This window comes from Ziziphus jujuba, chromosome 4, assembly GCF_031755915.1.
Source record: "Ziziphus jujuba cultivar Dongzao chromosome 4, ASM3175591v1".
NCBI classification, from domain to species: domain Eukaryota; kingdom Viridiplantae; phylum Streptophyta; class Magnoliopsida; order Rosales; family Rhamnaceae; genus Ziziphus; species Ziziphus jujuba.
In genome coordinates, this window is record NC_083382.1 from 6282781 (window position 1) to 6302467 (window position 19687).

The 19687-nt window shown below is 32.2% G+C and overlaps 2 long non-coding RNA genes across 9 annotated transcripts; one reads left to right on the forward strand and one right to left on the reverse strand.

Moving 5' to 3' along the window:
- Positions 1 to 1413: 1413 nt before the first annotated feature.
- Positions 1414 to 4762, reverse strand: LOC125421920 (uncharacterized). The gene is made up of 3 exons (XR_007240374.2): positions 4532 to 4762; positions 2638 to 2861; positions 1414 to 2196 (listed from the first exon to the last, which is right to left on the reverse strand). It is a non-coding gene; the product is annotated as an uncharacterized LOC125421920 (long non-coding RNA).
- Positions 4763 to 4949: 187 nt separating this feature from the next.
- On the forward strand, positions 4950 to 11514 carry LOC125421919 (uncharacterized). Of its 8 annotated transcripts, none has more exons than XR_007240369.2 (8): positions 4950 to 5242; positions 5854 to 6100; positions 6818 to 6905; positions 7259 to 7367; positions 7565 to 7887; positions 8089 to 8154; positions 8263 to 8332; positions 10146 to 11514. It is a non-coding gene; the product is annotated as an uncharacterized LOC125421919 (long non-coding RNA). The 8 variants fall into 8 exon arrangements; XR_009638696.1 differs by having other exon boundaries at positions 4961 to 5242; positions 6282 to 6905; XR_009638700.1 differs by lacking the exon at positions 7259 to 7367 and having other exon boundaries at positions 4963 to 5242; positions 6282 to 6905; positions 10146 to 10237; positions 11112 to 11514.
- Positions 11515 to 19687: the final 8173 nt, after the last annotated feature.

Below are 19687 nucleotides of genomic sequence, written 5' to 3' on the forward strand. Positions count from 1 at the left end.
TAAAATATGAAGATTAAACTCCTCCCATCATATTTTATTTTTTTAATATTAGAGGTGGAGAATTCGATTTCTTGTTTATCGCAAAACAAAATAATGGTTTTACCATTAATTGTCTCTGTAGGCGCCTCCACGCATTTTCTTTTTGTTTTTTGACATTTAAAGAGGGGAATTTGATTTTGGGATTATTGTATAACAAAAAAATGGTTTCGCCACCAGTTGACCCTATAATGGTCTCTACATATCTTAAACTCTAAATCTATTACAAATCATAAGTTAGAAGTATTCATCTAAGAAAGTTTTTTTGAATAAAACATAAGTAAAATTGATATATTACAAAATTAATAAAGATAAACATTTAATGTTTATAGCAAAATTTAAAAACAACTTAAAATTCTGTTGAGATAATATATATATATATATATATAATGTTAATTGGTAACTAAAAAGTCAAACAAATATATATATATATATATATGAAATAGATTATCAAAAGTTTGATATACAGTGTGTCCAAAAAATAGTTTAACATATATATATATTAGAATTAAAATTAAATATACAATACAAAAGTACAATATTTATCACCTATTCCATTATAATATCAAATATTTTACTTTCACGATAAATAAGTGATTTAAAAGGATAAACATTAAATTTGGAACATAAAATATTAATATATTTAAAAGTTTGTAATTATTTTTTGTTTTGGGGGGCAAGAATAATTTTGTTGGGCAAAAGTAATATGTGAGCCCAAATGAAAAGTGGCCTGACAACAAGCACAATAATGGTCCTGAAAGAGATTTATAGTTGGGCCCAGTGGGCGCAGTAAAGAATGAAACATAAAGTACACAGGGCTGACTAAGGTACTCACCGCGAAAACATGGGCAGAACAATGTATAAACTTCTTTTCAGTAACCTTTACCAGTATCGATTCAATGGTTCAAACTCCTACTTTTTAGCTAGGTTGTGCCATTTCAATTCTCACTTGTAAGCATTTATCCTAGGTAAAGAAAATAATAATTGAATGATGTTTAAATTATACCTCTTCATCTACAAAGCACTCTATGAATAACTTGATTATTCGACTTGGTAAACTAATTTATGATAAAATACTTATGCTGCAGGAAGCTTCCATGGAAAAGAAAGAAAGCTTGTTGAATCATACGTCAATAACAGCGAGGTAAAGTAACCGCATCAATTTGTTCATTTCTTACAACGTGCATAAATTGCATAGATACTCAATGTGCCAGCCATCATAATAGATTTGACCAAATATCTGCTTGGTTTTTTGTCTTGTTTGATCATTGGTTCCTATAACTTTTATTAGCAAAACCAGTTGCTTACGCCAATAAAGTAATCCCAGTTTCCAGCTATTTAATAAACTTTGAGCTATAAAAATGTAGACATATAAAAGATGAAAATATCTCCATATTATCTCTACAAATAAAACAGCATATACATTTTAGGGGGTAAATTTCGTTTACCTCTTTGACTTCTGATGAAAATACACGAACAAGAACAACAAAGGAAACAACGTGCTGACTCAGAATTACAGAGAAGATCAGGAAAGGAACTCTCTAATATACTGAGCCGAGAATTTACTGAAGTAGCATTCAGTTTGGTTAAAGAAACAATTTCTAGCTAATAATATTAATGGACAGTTTTACTCACCTTCAGCAAGCATATATTTTTGAGATCAATCTATTACATAGTTCTAACTATATAATTAATCTTTATGATGAAAAAAATAAGTAAAAGAGGCAATTTTGACACTCTACAACGACTGTAGAAAATCTACAAAGTCTATGCCACTTAAAAGAGCTAGGTACCCTGCTTCCAGACTAACAAAGCTCAATTGCTTCTCATCATTTGCAAGAACAACATTCTATGAACTTGTAAATTCCCATTTGGTAAACGGAACTTCTAACCCATCAAAGTTAAACTCAAGCACCTTAGGATTGTTAGACATAACTCTTCTCCATAATAGGTTATGAACTAAGTAATCAGAAAATCTAAGCTTCTTCACTTCAAGCAATGGTCCAAAACATGTCCAACTATACATATTTAGCTCATCAACTGTAAGCACACTTTTAATTACTTCATTTCCTTCTATTGGATTCCCAAAAGAATGCACTCGAGCTTTAAATATATCTGCATCCTTGAAAATCCGCTCCTTCCACTTGGAGCTTCAGTGATCTTCAAAATAATTTACATAAATTGAATGGAAGTCAACCATTTGCTCATACACTATTTTTCCATCCTATGTTCAAGCCAATCCTAACACATATATGTTAATATTTTTGCACTAGTGGTATTTCTGATGAAACCATCGATAATCAAGCTACAAAGAACTACAAAAAAAAAAAAAAAAAAAAAAAAAAAAAAATCTCAATGGCCTGTTGGCAATTATCAAAGACCATCGGGAGAAGTTTACCCCAAGTATCCACATTTATAAATAAATAGTTAAAGACGTATTATCAATAAAACTGATATAAATCTTACTAACTTAAAAAATATATATCAAAGTCTCATAATTTTGCATAGTTATAATAAATATAGTAAAACAAGAATGAGCTAGGATTTAAACCAAATCACACATGCAACGCATCAAAATATGTAAAAGAATATAAAACTTACCATCTTAGATGGGAGAGAGGAGATTGGGACATTAACTGGAAGCTTGGTTGGAGGAATAAGCTTGGTGCTTTTCTTCTCAGACTGAGATTGCTACCTAGAAGTTCATCGAAGCTTCGATAAAGGCAGTGACGTGCTTCCGCTCGCATCTTTTGGGTTGTAGTTTCTCACCTCCCTTCTTCAATTGAAATCACAGGTTCTACTTTGGTGCCATTCTAAAGTACAGTCTATAAATATAAATTGACAACACCAATCAATTTTTATCTACATTTAAGCACATAGTCAAATATGTATACATCTATAAACAACCAAAACCCTAAATTACAAATAAAAAATAAATATAATTCAAACCAATAAAAAATAAACCTATAAATATAAATTGCCAACACTAATAATTTTTCATCCACATTTATTCATGAATAGATCAAATAGCATAAAAATTGATCAAACACATTTATTTATGTATATTCATTGAAATTATTCCACCTTTTTTTTTTTTTTACCACATATAGGAATCTTATAAAACAAATGAAAAATATCAAAACAATGCATATTACTGTACTATATTCATTAAGAGAGATCATAATTGAACAAAAAAAAAAAAAAAAAAACTGTATTGGTTTTGATGTTAAAGCTTTTCTAAGGGTTAAAAAGTTCTTCCTTGATAATCATTTCCATGGTTAAAAAGGAAAAAAAAAAAATTACACATGTATTTTTCCTTCGTTTCCTTTAATTTCTATGCAGTTATTTGTATTTGGATTCCTATTTACAACTATTATATGATATGCGTGTTTGATTACCTTATAAACCATGCAATTTCAATATTTTTCACGAGTTCTTTTTTGATAAATTCAAATTATTGTTTTCATCGATATTGTTTACAAGTTCTTATTGTTCATGAGTTCTGTTTGCTAAATTCAAGTTATTGTTCTCTTCAATATTGTTCACGAGTTCTTTTTGCTAAATTGCCAAATTCTCCTTCAAATTATTGTTTTCTCATTTTAAAACAAAAAAAAAAATTTGCATTTAATAGGAGAGATTAATTATTTTGGTAAAAACAAAAATTAATTATAATTTTAAAAAAATTATAATTTTAAAAAAATTATAATTTTAAAAAAAATTATAATTTTAAAAAAATTATAACCTTTTAAAAAAAGACATATTTTAATCTTTTTTGAACTCCAAAAAAAAAATTTACAAAATTTTTAAAAAAAATTGCTAACGTCATCACATGATGTGTAGTCTGGCCTAGACGACATGAACAACATGTTGTCTAGAGCGAACGACATGTCGTTGGCTTCTCCTTCAACCTGCACTCACCCAAACTCAAACAAATCGTGTTTCGCACCCGACTCCCGACCCAGCTGTAACTCCCACCTTTGGCCACCTTTTCCGGCCAAATCGATCCCTTTTTTTTTCGTTTCTTCATTTTCTATTGATACCCAATATCAATTTATTCTAAAATCTAGTTTATAATAACTTCCATTTAAAATACTTAATTTTACATAAATTTACAAAATTTTGGATTTTAAACCTATTTTTAACCCAAATAAATCGATTTAAAATTCTAAATGTATCACAAATTACTCAGAAAATGTCATATACTTAGAAAATTAAAAGCATACTATCTAAAAATCAATTCTACATACATAATATACACAGCAATAATATCTATGGTTTTACAAATAACCCAATTAAAATAAAATAAAAATAAACAAATGATGCTTACCTTAGGGATGCTTTTTGAGGGAGAAATGTGAAAGCCAATAGTAAAAAAAGAGGAAAGAAAGCAAGGGTTTTTGTCTGTTTTGAATGAAAAGCTTTGAAATAAAAGCAATAATATCTATGGTTTTACAAATAACCCAATTAAAATAAAAAATAAACAGATGATGCTTACCTGAGGGATGCTTTTTGAGGGAGAAGAGTGAAAGCCAATAGTAAAAAAAGAGGGAAGAAAGCAAGGGTTTTTGTCTGTTGTGAAAGAAAAGCTTTGAAAAAAGAACGGTGTTTTTAGTGGAATACTGGACAAAGCGAAAAGTAAAATAAAGAATATGCACATCATTTGTAATTTTTATTAAGGTTAAAATAGATTTAAAGGGTTAAAACATAATGATCAAAAAAGCGTGGATAGATATACTTAGGGGTAGGGTATTGGGCCAAATTCTCCTTATTATTAGGGGAATTTGGTACAATAACCACCAAAATAACAGGTTAAGGATATTTACCCCTTACTTCTTCAGTTTTTTTTTTTTTTATTTACCCACCACTTCCTATTTTATCCTCAATGAAAATAAAAAATTACTTTACTTTTCTTTCCTCCATCTAAGAAGCCCACAATTCATAGTCCCTGCACCTCTGTTTTCCTTTCTTTCTTCTTCCTCGAGAAAACCCACGCATAATCCCATTGAAAAAAAAATCCCTGCTCCACCTTTGCTCTTCTTTCCTCCGTGAAAAGCATCCTTTACCAATTTTCTAGTCATGTGTTACAAGCAGATGATAGTGCGGACAACTACGACACCGCTGATGAGGACCTTGTTGGTGAGATGGCATTTTCCAGTCATGGAAAGCAAAGGTGTAAGTGCTTGGAATGCAGGAACTATGACTATAGGTAAAAGGTTGGCTAGGCTTCCTGCATTTTTCAGAGCCTTTTGGTATTTGTGATAGTTTCCTCCTCCTTTTAATTTTTCCTTTTTCCTTTTGATGTTTGAAAAAGATAATTCGGAAATATTAAAAAATAAAAGGGTAAAACAAAAAAAAAAAAAACACTTGAAACAGACTGATAAATTTCATTTTGGCCTAAAACAACTTGAAACAGAGGTGTAAATTTCATTATGGCCTTTCAAACAGGGATATTGGGCTAATTCCCTTTATTATTATTGTAAAATCAATAGAAAAAGGAAGAAAAATGATGCACCTTGTCGATTGTTGATGGACTCGCATACAATCTTACCAATAAAGAAGTCAATTGTTAGGCCCACTTCATAGATAACTTGATTGTTTTATGGTTTGTTTCACTCTGTAATAGAATATTTATTAGGGGAATTTGGTCCGATGCCTTTATTTTAAACACCTTAATGAAAAATACCCTCCCTCTTTTAAATCTTTTTTTATCTACCCACCCTCTTTTCATTATTCCAACCTTATCGTTACTCTATAAACCACGTACAATTTCTTTCTCATTCTTTCTTCTCATAGTGCTTTCTGATTTTGGATTCGAAGGACAATCTTGAAGCTGTGGAAGGAGTTTTATGCTCAATTTCAAGCATCCAAATGGTGGACCATAACACACATGAAATTGATTCCGAAGCAGTGGAGAGAGAGAGAGAGAGAGATAGAGTTGCAGGAAGCTTTTGTGTGACTAGTTTGCTGATTTCTTTCTTCGACCATAGACTTGGAATCGAATTATGAAATCACTCAGACCACTGAGTTCTTTAGCAGTGGCGGCTTCACCAGAGTCGCTTTACAGGTGATTACTCCTCTTTGATTCTTGTGTCTTTTTTTTTTTTTTTTTCTTTGGAAAAACTAAAACATATGAAGTAGCAGAAATAGATTATGTTGCGCCACCTTTTTACTAAGTTTTAAAGGCGATTGTGTTTTGGTTTGTGAATAAAACTAAACTAACCAAGTTTGTAAATTTCATTTCCTAGATGAGCTCCTAAATGATTTAGTGATAGTTGGGAGAGTTTTGCTGGACAAGCTTAGGTGTCTACGAGAATCTCTATGAGATCCCACTTCGGTTGGAAAGGGGAACGAAGCATGGCTTATAAGCATGTGGATACCTTTATCTTGTAAACGCGTTTTAAACCCGTGAGGGCTGGGTTGTAAGAGGATTCCCCAGCCCTAAAGCGGACAATATCTACATGCGGGTGGTCTGGGCTGTCACAGATGGTATCAGAGCCAGATCCGGATCGGTGTGCCAGTGAGGAAGCTGGGCCCCAAGGGGGAAGGATTGTGAGATCCCACATCGTTTGGAAAGGAAAAGGAAGCATGGCTTATAAGCGTGTGGATACCTTTCCCTTGTAGACGCGTTTTAAACCCGTGAGGGCTGGGTTGTAAGAGGATTCCCCAAGTCCAAAGCGGACAATATCTACATGCGGGTGGTCTGGGCTATCACAATCTCAATCTGATATTGACTGGAATGGCAACATAAAACATGTATCTTTGTGTATGATGGCCGACACAGCGTACGGTAGCTATTGCGTGGATGAGGTCGGAGCATTGCACATCAATGCTGATTATGTCGTGCACTACGGCCATGCATGCTTCAGCTCGTGAGTTCTCGTTAATAATACCTTTACTAAAGCCTTTTTTTTTTTTTTTACAAACTATATTATAGGATTGTTTGTTTTAAAGCAAAAAAGAGGAAAAAAAAAAAAAGCAATGAGTTTTTGTACCAAACTCATAAGACATTATTTTGAGAAATTTTGTCTTAGCTGTAAATTGTTGTGTCTCAATCTGTTTGCATTTTTTTTTGGCATCAAGATTGGTTTTGAAGCCAATGAAGCTTCTTCTTTTTTTTTTTACCTTTTGAACTTAAAAAGTAGTTATTTTGTTTCAGTATATTATGCAACAATTAATTTTAGTTTCATAGTTTCAAAAGCCTCTTCTTTTTTATTATTGGTAGGACTACAACTCTTCCAGGATTCTTTGTTTTTGGAAAAGCTTCAACTGGTGTGTCCAATTGTGTAAAAAATTTATCAGATCATGCTGTGAGAAATGGCAAACATGTCCTGGTAAAATGGTTTACTAGAGAATTATTATTATGAACTTCTATGCTATACTAAATTTATAATAAGCATGCTTTTTTTTTGTTGAATTTTTTTTTCACCTTTAGGAGGATTTGTTAGTGAGATCATGTCGTTTCACATGTAGCCAAAACAAATTATCTCAGCTATCCATTCTCAACATAATTCATTCAATCTAAATGCAGGTCCCCTTTGGGCTAGAATATGCACATTTGATATAGCATATGAGAGATGAAGTGGTAGAAGCATGTATGTGTAGCTCTAGATTAGAAATCCAATTTGCTGAAACTATGTCTTCAGACATAAATCCATCAGAATCTCGTAAGATCTCCAATGGGAGCTTGGAAGCAGCTAGTGTCTTCTCTGATGATAAATGTATCATGACAGTAGTTGGTAATAGATATACCATTGGAGGCTTGGTCTGGGAATTACATGAGGAACACAAAATGGAGGACTGCTTGTTTTTTGTTTGCAAGTGTTGTACTGACGTTAAATGGTTGTGAAATAGGTATACATATAAGTTACCCAGTTTTGTATGAAATTTATTGTGTCTGCATCTAATATTGCTTGAGATATTTATTGTGTTATTAAGTTTACTTTTCCTTTTGCCAAATTCTTCTAGTATATGCAAGTCCTTGTGCTAGTTCTCTCTCTCTTTCTCTAAATTAATAAATCTTTCTTTAATTATTGTATTACTGTTTTTAATCAGATATGATGCAAAGTCAAATTGCATGGTGACAGACTTATCTCAACAAAGAAGAATTCTTAAGCATAGGTATGGTCTCAAATAACAATACTCTCTTTTCTCCTTTCTAAAAATCCACTTCGCTGCTTGTATTAATGTACAATTGGTTTTACTGAAAGAGTGATGATGTTTGTACAGATGTTACCTGGTCAAGAGAAGGTAAAGGATATGAACACTGTTGGTATTCTGGTTGGAACTCTTGGTGTAGGTGTGTTCCTGTAGGCTCCTTTAATATTTCTCCTGTAGTAATTTACTCTGCATTTTTCATCTTTAGATAAGGCATGGCTTTACACTGTGTTGGGATTCTAGTAAATTTTTATGGATCTTATCATGCACAGCTTGCTAAAAGAAAACTTTGTTGAATGAGTTATTTTTTTGCAATTCCATAGTAATTTTTTCGACATATATTATTTATTTATTTGTTTTTCTAATTTCCACCATCATAAGGTTAGCATATGTATGTATAATTCCACAACTATTGATGCAGCTGGTTACCTACACATGATTAATCTGCAAAATGATGGTTTGGTCATTGATTATATATGAATTTATTGCTCATAAACTCATCAAATTGTTTGGACGTTATTTGGTTTGAAAGTGGTCAAAAGATAAGAATTTTTTATGGGATTTATATTACAATTATTTAATTTTCTATTTTCTTTTGTCATTTTTAATATCCATATGTCAATTAATCCATTTGAGTGTCTCGTAAAAGCTAATTTATTCCATAAGACCCCTGCTTTAATGGATTTCTAAAGGTATATGTGGAGAATATAAGATATTTTTCTTTCCATCATTTGGTCAAGAGGCTCAAGCTAATATTACTGAGAAGTTCATATTCTAAAATGAGATTGAAATGTAAACATAATAGAAATTTTAACCTTTTCATGAAAGCGTGTTAGGAATTGTTTTTTCTTTCTTTATCCTTTTTTTTTTTTTAATAAAATTCAAACTCCAAGCATGGCAATAAGTTGGGGAAATTGTTTCATTATTCAATATTAATGTGATGGTTAATAATGCTCCTAACGAACAATAACTTCCTCAAGACAGTTTATTTCCACATGTAATTATCAATGTCATACTAAGAAGACAAGATCAAAATTTGAATCTTATATGTATATAAGCTGAAACTTCATGAAGAAATTTCCAAATTATCATTGCTTTCCTTTGCCACCTTTGCAAAAAAAAGAAGCACACTTGAATGCCTTCTATTATATAGATTCTACAGTTTTATGTCCTCATAAATTACATGTTGTAGAAACGATTCCAGATTATGATCCATGTAGAGAGGTAACTATCCATCCAGTGCCATATTTCCTTTCAAATTCTTATTAACACAAAAGGGTCCTTATAGAAATGAAAGAGAAAGAAATAAATTTTGATGTATTTTTAAAGGTTCCCTACATGCATAAATTGTATGTAACAAACTTTTGCTACTTTGTGAGTGTGTGAGAGTGAAGGTTGAAAATATATATAATGTGCGTACAATATGAAATATATTCATGTATTGGCATAGCATTTTTGGACTTGAATTTGTTGGATAAGTTTTAGGAAAAAAGTTTATTGTGATATGCAGCCTCTATGTGAGCTTTTGTTTCCACGAAGAGCATATGTTTTCTTTGAAATTATATACTTGCTATTACTTAAATTTTAAATGACATGCAAATAGCTTCTTGATTCATGCTATATGGTTAATAGTCCAATGCACCTGACAAGCTGCAAATGTACCTTTCGAAACTCACTTGCTTATAAGAATAATCCAAATGGTTGGACAGCTTTCTATTTTCAATTGATGCGTGTAGAATACCCTCACCTCAATGGCATGAAGAAATTGCTTAAATATTTGCTATGATATGAAAATTGACATAATTTTTTGTAACATTGTCTCTTTTTTATTGTGTCATTTTGATCTTCTAATAATGCTCTGAATTGTCAGACCACTTGAATATTTTATATTTTAATTTAAAGCTTTTTTTTATGGAATTTATGATTTTCAATTGAATACTTCATACATGAAACAGGTAAAACTGAGTCTTTAGATCCAAAAACAACTATTCTTGTACCCGAAGACAAATATAGACTTCATGCAATTGATACATTGGACCCTGACATGGTAAGGCCTAAATTCTATTCTTTAAATTTATTTAAGTTCTTATATTATGAAGCTAATTTTTGCTTCTATTTTGCTACTTGTATGAATTTTTTTTAAGGAGAAACTTCTAGATTTCCTTTGTAGATATTTCTTACTGTCCTAGTTTTGGAAGATTACCTACATCCTTCTAGAATCCCAAACCTGTTGTTGATATCCTGAACAATTCCTTCCTTCTATCTTGCCAGTTTTGTTGTTTGTGTTGTTCAAAGTGTAATATGAAATATTTATTCCAGTTCAAACTAAAGCTCAAATAACCAATTCTAATGGCATCTTATGGAGTATATGTAGGCAACATCAGAAATTTTTATATTATAATGAGCGGCCCATCCTATTAAGTGGCATCTTTAACAATGTATTTATTTATATGTTTTTACTAGTTGGTTTATGCAGACAAGTTTCACTTTGAACTATATGTCTCTCACAATAACTTCATGTAAGATTCTTTAATAAAAATTTTCAATCTTTCACTCTTAATATGGTAATGTTGCTAACCTGTTAACCTTACTAGTATATGTAGGAAATTGATAATAAAGCTCTGCCTCCTAGAGTTTATTACTTTACATTTTGAAAGGCAGAGGATGTGGTTAGCTCTTAGCAACATGCTAGAAAAGGATTTTGTCTTAGGCAAAATTGCAATCAACAAAGCAAACAACTTTGATGACAGACACCTATTGTCTTCAACATGTTGCCTTCTTTTGATTAAAATAGAAAAAAAAAAGTTCACTGACAAAATAAGTGATGGTGATTGAAGTAGATCAGAAATTTCAGGTTTTCATAGAAGAAAAAAAAATTGAACAGCCTTTGCAATTGTAGAGCATAAAAGTTACTAGTGCAGGTTCTGCCTTAGTGAAGAATGTTTTATTTTCTGGAGCTTCTTGGGTTGTTGGTGCTTTAAATAAGATTGTGAAACCAGCCAGAAGATTGAGGAGAACATAGGAAAGTGATTGAATAGGAACAAAAAGAAGAAAAATGGCATAAAACTATGCTCAAGCTTATCCATCTGAGTCTACACCAAGCAAGGATCAACCATCTGAGGATGAACCTGCTCAAGGTTTGATGCTGAGATATGGTTCTGTAAAGTAAATACTTTTTAGCATTTGTATTCAATTCTATTTAGAAGTGGCCCTTTTCTAGGCCATTGGGTGATTGATGAGAGTTCATCTATGCCTTTATATATGACAATTTCCTATAATTTACTGATGTTTATGGAGCTATCTATTTCTTTTTTCATATGTTCTTGAATGGTGACTTGCAAGTGGCATAATTTTGTTTTTATAATTTCAACCTTTAATTGTTTTCTTCTCCTATTGCTTGTTATGCTTTTGCAGAGCCGCATTGTGCAATGGATTTATGCTGTTTTTATTATTGTGTTTTTTTATCTTCTGACTGATTGCTTCAAAATGTTTGTACTCTTGGAATGTACGTCGAGTTATGAGTTGTGAAATGGAAGTTTAGCCAACATAATGAATACTCGGGATACCGCATTTATATTTTAGGTTAGAGATGTGCAACATAACATTAATTGGATGTCGAAGTCACAAACATACGATCTACATTAAAAATTTATTAAAATACACATCAACAACGTATTTCTTCCTAAACCAACTTATGTAATACGGGCCAAATAAATGTCCTCTTCACTGCTTCTGTACTCGATGAACTTCAAAGCAAAGACATCACAATCACCCCTGCAGAATTACATTTAATGAAATGGCATCAAATAAGTTGATAACGAAAACCAACCATGTGTATTTCCACATGTAAGCACAATAAAAAAGCATCAATAAAAGTTAATTTCAAATGACAACACATTCATACCCATTATTTTAGTGGGGTGCATCTTTGATCATAGTCATCCTGAATGGATCTAAACTGGGAAGCACGTCTAGATTCTTATCGTAATACTCCCCAAACACCACAATTCCATCCGGCAGCTTCGATAGTGTGTGTTTCCACCAAGAACTTGCTAAATCTAATTTTATTAATGATAACCGTTGACAAAATAAAAGGAAAAAAAACATTAAGAAGTGAAAACATTTAAATAGTGTTTATCTGAAACCAAATAAGAGAGAAATAGAACTTAAGTGAAAACATTTTTAAAAAAATGAATATAAATGGTGCATCGGTAATTACCGATGCTGACGGTTTCATCGGTAATTACCAAAGGCCCTTCGGTAATTACAGTTGACAAATTTTTTGACTCCCACAAGTCCCCTAATGTGTGTTTCATGCAACAACATGTAAAATTTACCGAAGGCCCTTCGGTAATTACCGATGAAACCATCGGTAATCAAATTGAACTTCCTGAAAAACTTACCGAAGGTTTCATCGGTAATTACCGAAGGGCCTTCGGTAATTACAATTAACAAATTTTTTTGACTCCCACATGTTCCCTAATGTGTGTTTCGTGCAACAACATGCAAAATATACATTCATCAATGATCCTAAACAGCAAAATTCCCATAAAGTTCAGAAAAAGTTCTAAAATTGCCAAAAAAATTTGATTACCATAGGGCCTTCGGTAATTACCAATGAAACCATCGGTAATCAAATGCCCTTGCTAGAAAAATTACCGAAGGTTTCATCGGTAATTACCGAAGGCATTCGGTAATTATAGTTGACAAATGTTTTGACTCCCACAAGTCCACTAATGTGTGTTTCGTGCAACATCATGTAAAATATACATTTATCAATGATCCTAAACAGAAAAATCCCCATAAAGTTCAGAAAAAATTCTAAAATTGCTAAAAAAATTTGATTACCGTAGGGCCTTCGGTAATTACCGATGGTTTACCCTTGCTGGAAAAATTACCGAAGGTTTCATCGGTAAGTACCGAAGGCCTTTGGTAATTACAGTTGACAAATTTTTTGACTCCCCCAAGTTCCCTAATGTGTGTTTCGTGCAACATGTAACATCCCGTCCCAAAGTACAACGGAAGTTCTCCAACTTTGATCGTTGCCCGTTGACCGTTGACCGAAGGGGTCAAAAGTTGATTTTTTGACTTGGATGGAATTCTAGGTTAATTAAGGTATCGTTACAAAGTACACGTTGGCACGAGTTCATAGACTAGTAGCACGTCAAAAACGGAGTTACGGTTTGAAAGTTATGAGCAAAACAAGTTGAGGTCCAAACTGTCCAAGGGGTGCCGGAGTTGACTTTTTATTCATGCAAAGTTGAGCTTTGACTCATGCATGGTTGTAAAGTGTTCATCGATATGAGTCCGTAGACTCGTGGCACGTCCGATTTGGACATGTGGTTTGAAAGTTATGGACCTGTAGAGTTTTTCAAATATTGTATTATTTTTATATTATTTTTAAAACGTGTAACGATGTGCCACGTGTAACTTGATAAATGTGACCATGTGTCACCATGTTGAGATGCCACATGTCAACCGTGCTTAATACTCTATTATTTTATTATTGTTATTTGTTATAATAATATTATTTTTAATATTATTTAATTAAATTATTTTATTTTCTTTTATTTCTTTTTCTTTTCTTTTTTTCTTTTTTTCTTTTACCCCATGTGGGAAAAATGCCCAGCCACCCCGAAGCCTCCTTTCTTTCTTCTTCTTCTTCCTCCTTCTTCTTCCTTTCCTTTCCTTCTTCCTCTCGGGCTGTCGCCGTTTCTTCGTTTTCGGCCACCACCTTGCTACACGCGCTGGCCACCGTCCAAGACCACACGCCGGCAAGCTCACCAGCCAAATTTGGCGACCGGCCGGCTGGCGACGCGCCCAGATCGGGCCAGTGAATTCGGAGGCGTTGGCTTGAAATTTTTCGGCGATTCCGCTGTATTCTGGCCAACCCAGTCCAAATTAAACCTCCTTTTCGCCTATTTTGGGTCTTCTGATCCCAAATATGGCCTCCAATTTCCAAATTTTGAAGCGGTTTGTGAGGTACGAGGAATTGAATCTCGGCCGAATCTTTCCGGCCAAATTCTGGCCACCGCCGGTCGAATTGAGCCCAATGGAGGTTGGTAATGTGATCCTCATCTCACAAGCTTTCCATAGACATATAATTTGTCAATTTTGCTTAACGTTTGTGTTTAACCCCCCGGGTAGCGAGTATTATTTACCCGAATAAAATATTAATTTATTTGACTGTGTGTGAATTGTGTTCTAGGAGCATGAGTGAGTCGTGGAATTGATCTCATGGTGGATCATGGTTTAATTGCGTGTTCCAAGTGAGTGACCCACCTTAAAAATATTTTTGAGATAATTAATTATATTTATTTGGTGTTTAATTGATACTTGGAATTATGCTCATGTGGTGTAATTTAATTATAATTGTGGAAAATTATTATTTTATAAGTACGTATATATTTGTTGGTGCTAAACAAAATTTTGGGTTGTTAAGAAATTCCCGATTATTATTTTATTGTGATTCAATGGTATTTATTACACATGAGCAAGTATTTTCAGTAATTAATTGTATTTGGATTTTAATATTGTTTTTGGGCATAATTGATTTAAATATTTTAAGGAAAATATTTGTTTAATTTGGTGGTTTAATTTTTATAATTATGCCCGTGGTATATTATTTGTTGAACCTCGTGTTACGAGAAAAATTATTGTTTTATCGTTATCAATGGTTTCGTACCGGGTTTGTTAAAGGAAAATATGTGGGATGGTAAATGTAAAAATTGGTATATTTCTCATAGTGATTTTGGAAAAATGGTACGGTTATAATTAATTTAATAATTATTTTAGACGCACTCATACAATATTGGTGTTCTGGTGTATATGTGGTTAGCGCGCAAGTTATTATGTCTCCCGTGAGTTGCCATTGGACCGTGGGCAGGCAAGTTTGATATAGTGCACATAGCCGCCCCCCTCCTTGGCCGGGATCACGGTTTCAGCAGCGGTACTGTCGGGACGCCGAAGTGCTGTTTGCAAGTTTCTCTCTTTAATCTCCCCGCCAGTCGGTGCTCGGGATGCTGGGTATCGGAGGGCATCACTAGTATATGGTGTGGTGCGTCAAGTACAAATTTTTCAGATAGAAATTTCAAACCCCAAAGAGTACAAAAATTATTTATTATAATTTATTACATTTTATTTATATTTGGGGTATTTATTTATTTGTTGTTTATTAAATTATTTGATCCCTTGGTTTTCGGGGGATACGAATATCGGGTTTTGTGAAAATGTTTTAAAAGGGGAACATTTCCAACGGAGTGAATAGTGAGGGTTTTGAGAGAAATTATTACCTCAATTGTTTATTATTATTTATTTATCTAATTGTTGGTATTAATTAAATTTTTTTATTTGTTATATTAATAATATTAAAAGTGTTCAGTAGATAGGGTCACTCACTGAAATGATTAGCATCTCACGTTTTTAAATTCCGTTCCCCTAGGTCCAGGTTGGGAGACGTTGATTGTCCGGAGCGAGCCCAACGTCTCAGTTCGTTGCCGAAAGTCCAAGAAGTATTTCTTCCCTTTTTTATCTCCATCTTGTATTGCTTCCTTATCTGTCATTTTATAAATTCCACATTTAATTGTATAATGCTATGTATACTGCATTGGACATGTAGTTATTAGTTATGCACTGAGTAGTTGTTATTCTTTGAAGTGCTGTAAATTTGTGGAATCAATTTGTAGTAATGTGGGAGGAATAAGGGGATGAATATAGAAGTGTGTTTTCAGTGCAGGAAATTTGTGGTAAATCTTACCCTTAGGGGAGGTGCTGCCGGATTTTCCGTTGGAAGGTTCGGTGGTATTTCCCTGGGATCAGGGCTTGTCTAGGGTTCCGGGGAGGAATTCTGGACGGGTCCTGACAAACAACATGCAAAATATACATTCATCAATGATCCTAAACAGAAAAATCCCCATAAAGTTCGGAAAATGTTCTAAAATTGCTAGAAAATTTTGATTACCGTAGGGCCTTCGGTAATTACCGATGAAACCATCGGTACTCAAATTGCCTTTGCTGGAAAAATTACCGAAGGTTTCATCGGTAATTACCGAAAGGCCTTTGGTAATTATAGTTGACAAAGTTTTGACTCCCACAAGTCCCCTAATGTGTGTTTCATGCAACAACATGCAAAATATACATTCATCAATGATCCTAAACAGCAAAATCCCCATAAAGTTCGGAAAAAGTTCTAAAATTACCAAAAAAATTTGATTACCGTAGGACCTTCGGTAATTACTGATGAAACCATTGGTACTCAAATTGCCCTTGCTGGAAAAATTACCCAAGGTTTCATCGGTAATTACCGAAAGGCCTTTGGTAATTACAATTGACAAATTTTTGACTCCCGCAAGTCCCCTAATGTGTGTTTCGTGCAACAACATACAAAACATGGGCAGAATTTTTTTTTTTTTGTAAAAAAAATTATGGTGGAGTTTAATTTAAATGGTAAAGTTTCCTCTCTATTTTTGTGTATATGTCAACCTTAGATGATGAAGAAGAAATATGCGGACTTTTGTGTGTTGGAGGATAAATTTTATATAAACCATCTTAATATTTATTATACATGATTTTTAATTGACAGATAGATTTTGAATATGATTTTTTTTTATAAATATAGATTTAGATATGATTAAGATAATATTAAAAAGGTGTAAATGATATTTTCCTAAAATTGATCCGAAATAAATAAAATTTCTACATCTGAATTGATCAGAGAACAAGAAATTGGTTCGTATGTGTAGTTTTTTGGATCAAATTACAGATGTATCTTAAAATGTATGGAGCCATTCTTCAGTTTTGATTTCAACACAATTTGCTCAATGAGTTTGTGTAAGAAGGAATTTTACATGAACATGACACGTTATGCTTTCATTTTAGCATTACCTCTTCAGTTAGTTTCAAAATATTTTTCAAATAGAAATTCAAAATCTGGACAAATATATGGCGATGGCACGCCAATGAATAGGCAAGGCAAATATTAAAATCTATAAAATTTTCAAGACGCCTCTTAGACGCTGCATGGGTTTCACTATCATCCTGATTATGAAACCAACAAAAACCAATAGGATAACAAGAATTGTGAAAAAAACTAAGCATTCATCATAAAAATCAAACTTTCAAAACAATATATAAAGTCTTAATATTTGATTTTTCTACATGGATGGATAGCAAAACCTATAAACAGATGGTCAGACTTTATCCGTTTCAAAGTGTAAAACACTACTACACGTACAGTTTAACTTGTGCAACATAAATGCTAACCCAGAAGCCAATTGGAGCTGCTGATAGAATACAATGATCATGCCAAGTTTACAACAATAGGCCTCACTTTTCTTTATCACTATCATTGTTGAAAACTGAAGCAACGGCTACTTTTGGCTTCTTTGTAGTAGCACCAGATGATTTCCATATGGCAAGGAAAATAATATTTTATGGACATAAAACTCATTGACAAAACTATTAGAGTTATAGAGAATATTAAGATCCTTGAACTTATACCTTAGAAGTGCCACCTTTAGAAGAAAACCCAAATTTCAAAGACTTCCTTTGTTCCTGATCTGCGAGTAAAGAAGTACTTTTCACTTCACTCGAAAGTTGAGCAGACCCATATTCTTCCTACTACTGTTGCTTGTGGGCATCAGCCTTAAATGATATTAGCGTTTAGTAGAATGGATGCTGGGAAAGTAAAATAAGGATACCCTAGTCATTTTTCATTATTTTAAGGTTAAAATGGGTAATGAAGGGTAGAAAAAAAAAAGATAGCAAATAAAGGGATACTAATCGTTTAAGCTCATCCTCATGAGCGTATTAGGCCAAATTCCCCTATTTATTATTATTGTTGTTGTCGTCGTCGTCGTCATTGCAAAATCCATAGAAAAAGAAAGAAAAAGGATGGGCCTAGTTGATTGTTGATGGACTCGCATACAATCTTTCCAATAAAAGAGTCTACTGTTAGGTCCACTTCAGGAAAAAACTTGATCGTTTTGTGGTCCATCGATTTAAATTTGAGAATGTCACAAACATCATTTAGTGCATAAATTAACTATTAATTATATATGTGTTTGTTATTTGATTCATTAATATATTAATATAACTTAGATATAAATATAATTAAATATAAATTTATAAAATAATAATATATGTACACTTAATATGTAATTTGTAAACTAGATGATACATTTACTATTATTTTTTAAATTCATTTTATTATAATTGTTATTATCATTACTGTTATTATTTTTTTTTAATTTGAATATGGCCAAAACTTATTGTTTGGGTTTCTAGAGAACCGAATAAATAAACAGTTATCAAATATGTAAGATGTTCTTCTCGCCCATAATTTTTACATGTTTTAACTACACAAATATATATATATATATTATATTATAATCAAAATGATAAATATATCCTTAAAACAGTATCTGAAAAATAGTATGAATTATATAATCCATTTTAAAAGAAAATAAACCATATGTGAAAAATAATATGAATTACATATCCATTTTGACATTTTGATATCTTTGCTTGCCTGACGTTGGGTGTAAATTATTATGCATATGCACTATAGCAGACCTATATATATATATATATATATATATTAAAAAGAAGAAAAAGAAGAAAACCGGGGCAGCTCACTCCCATGCATGACATGGAAAAATTTGCACATAACACAAATATAGAGCAATTTTTCTAAAAATGTCCTTTTTTTTTATGGTTCTGCATCTTACTTCTAGAATAATGTAAGGGAAAAACATTTAAAAAAAAAAAAAAAACATTTCAGTAATGTTGCTTACTGAAATCTTTTGGTTGTTATTGTTAATTGTTTTTTAAAATAGTATTGTTTATTTTCTGTAATAAGATTTCGATGTGTAATTTTATCAACATTATGTGATATAGATGTGCACAACAGAATATATGTAATTACTTGGCTTTTGAACTAGATTTTCAATGTTGTTAAGCATGATATGCAAAAAGCAATAATGCTAAAACTCATCCACTTGTAGATTAACTATTGAACATCTAAACAAAATTTGCAATTTTTCTAAGAGTGTCCTTTCTATGATGGATCTGTATCTTATTTCTAGAATAATGTAAGGGGGAAAATGAAAAAAAAAAAAAAGAAAAATAGTAATGTTGCTTACTGAAATCTTTTAGTTTGTTATTGTTAATTTTTTTTTAAAGTAATGATTTTTTTTTTAATAAAATTTTGGTGTGTAATTTTGTCAACATTATGTGTTATAGATGTGCAGAACAAAATATGGGTAATTATTTGGCTTTTGAACTAGATTTTCAACGTTGTTAAAGCATGATATGCAAAAAGCAATTATGCTAAAATTAATCCACTTGTGGATTAACCATTGAACCTCAAAGCAAGAAAACAACATTTCATCTAAACAAAATTTTATAGATACTTATTCAAAAGAAGTACAAAACCCCAGTTAACACTAAATCTTAAAACATAAAAACTTTCTTCATGCCAGTTTCCTTGAAGGTCCTC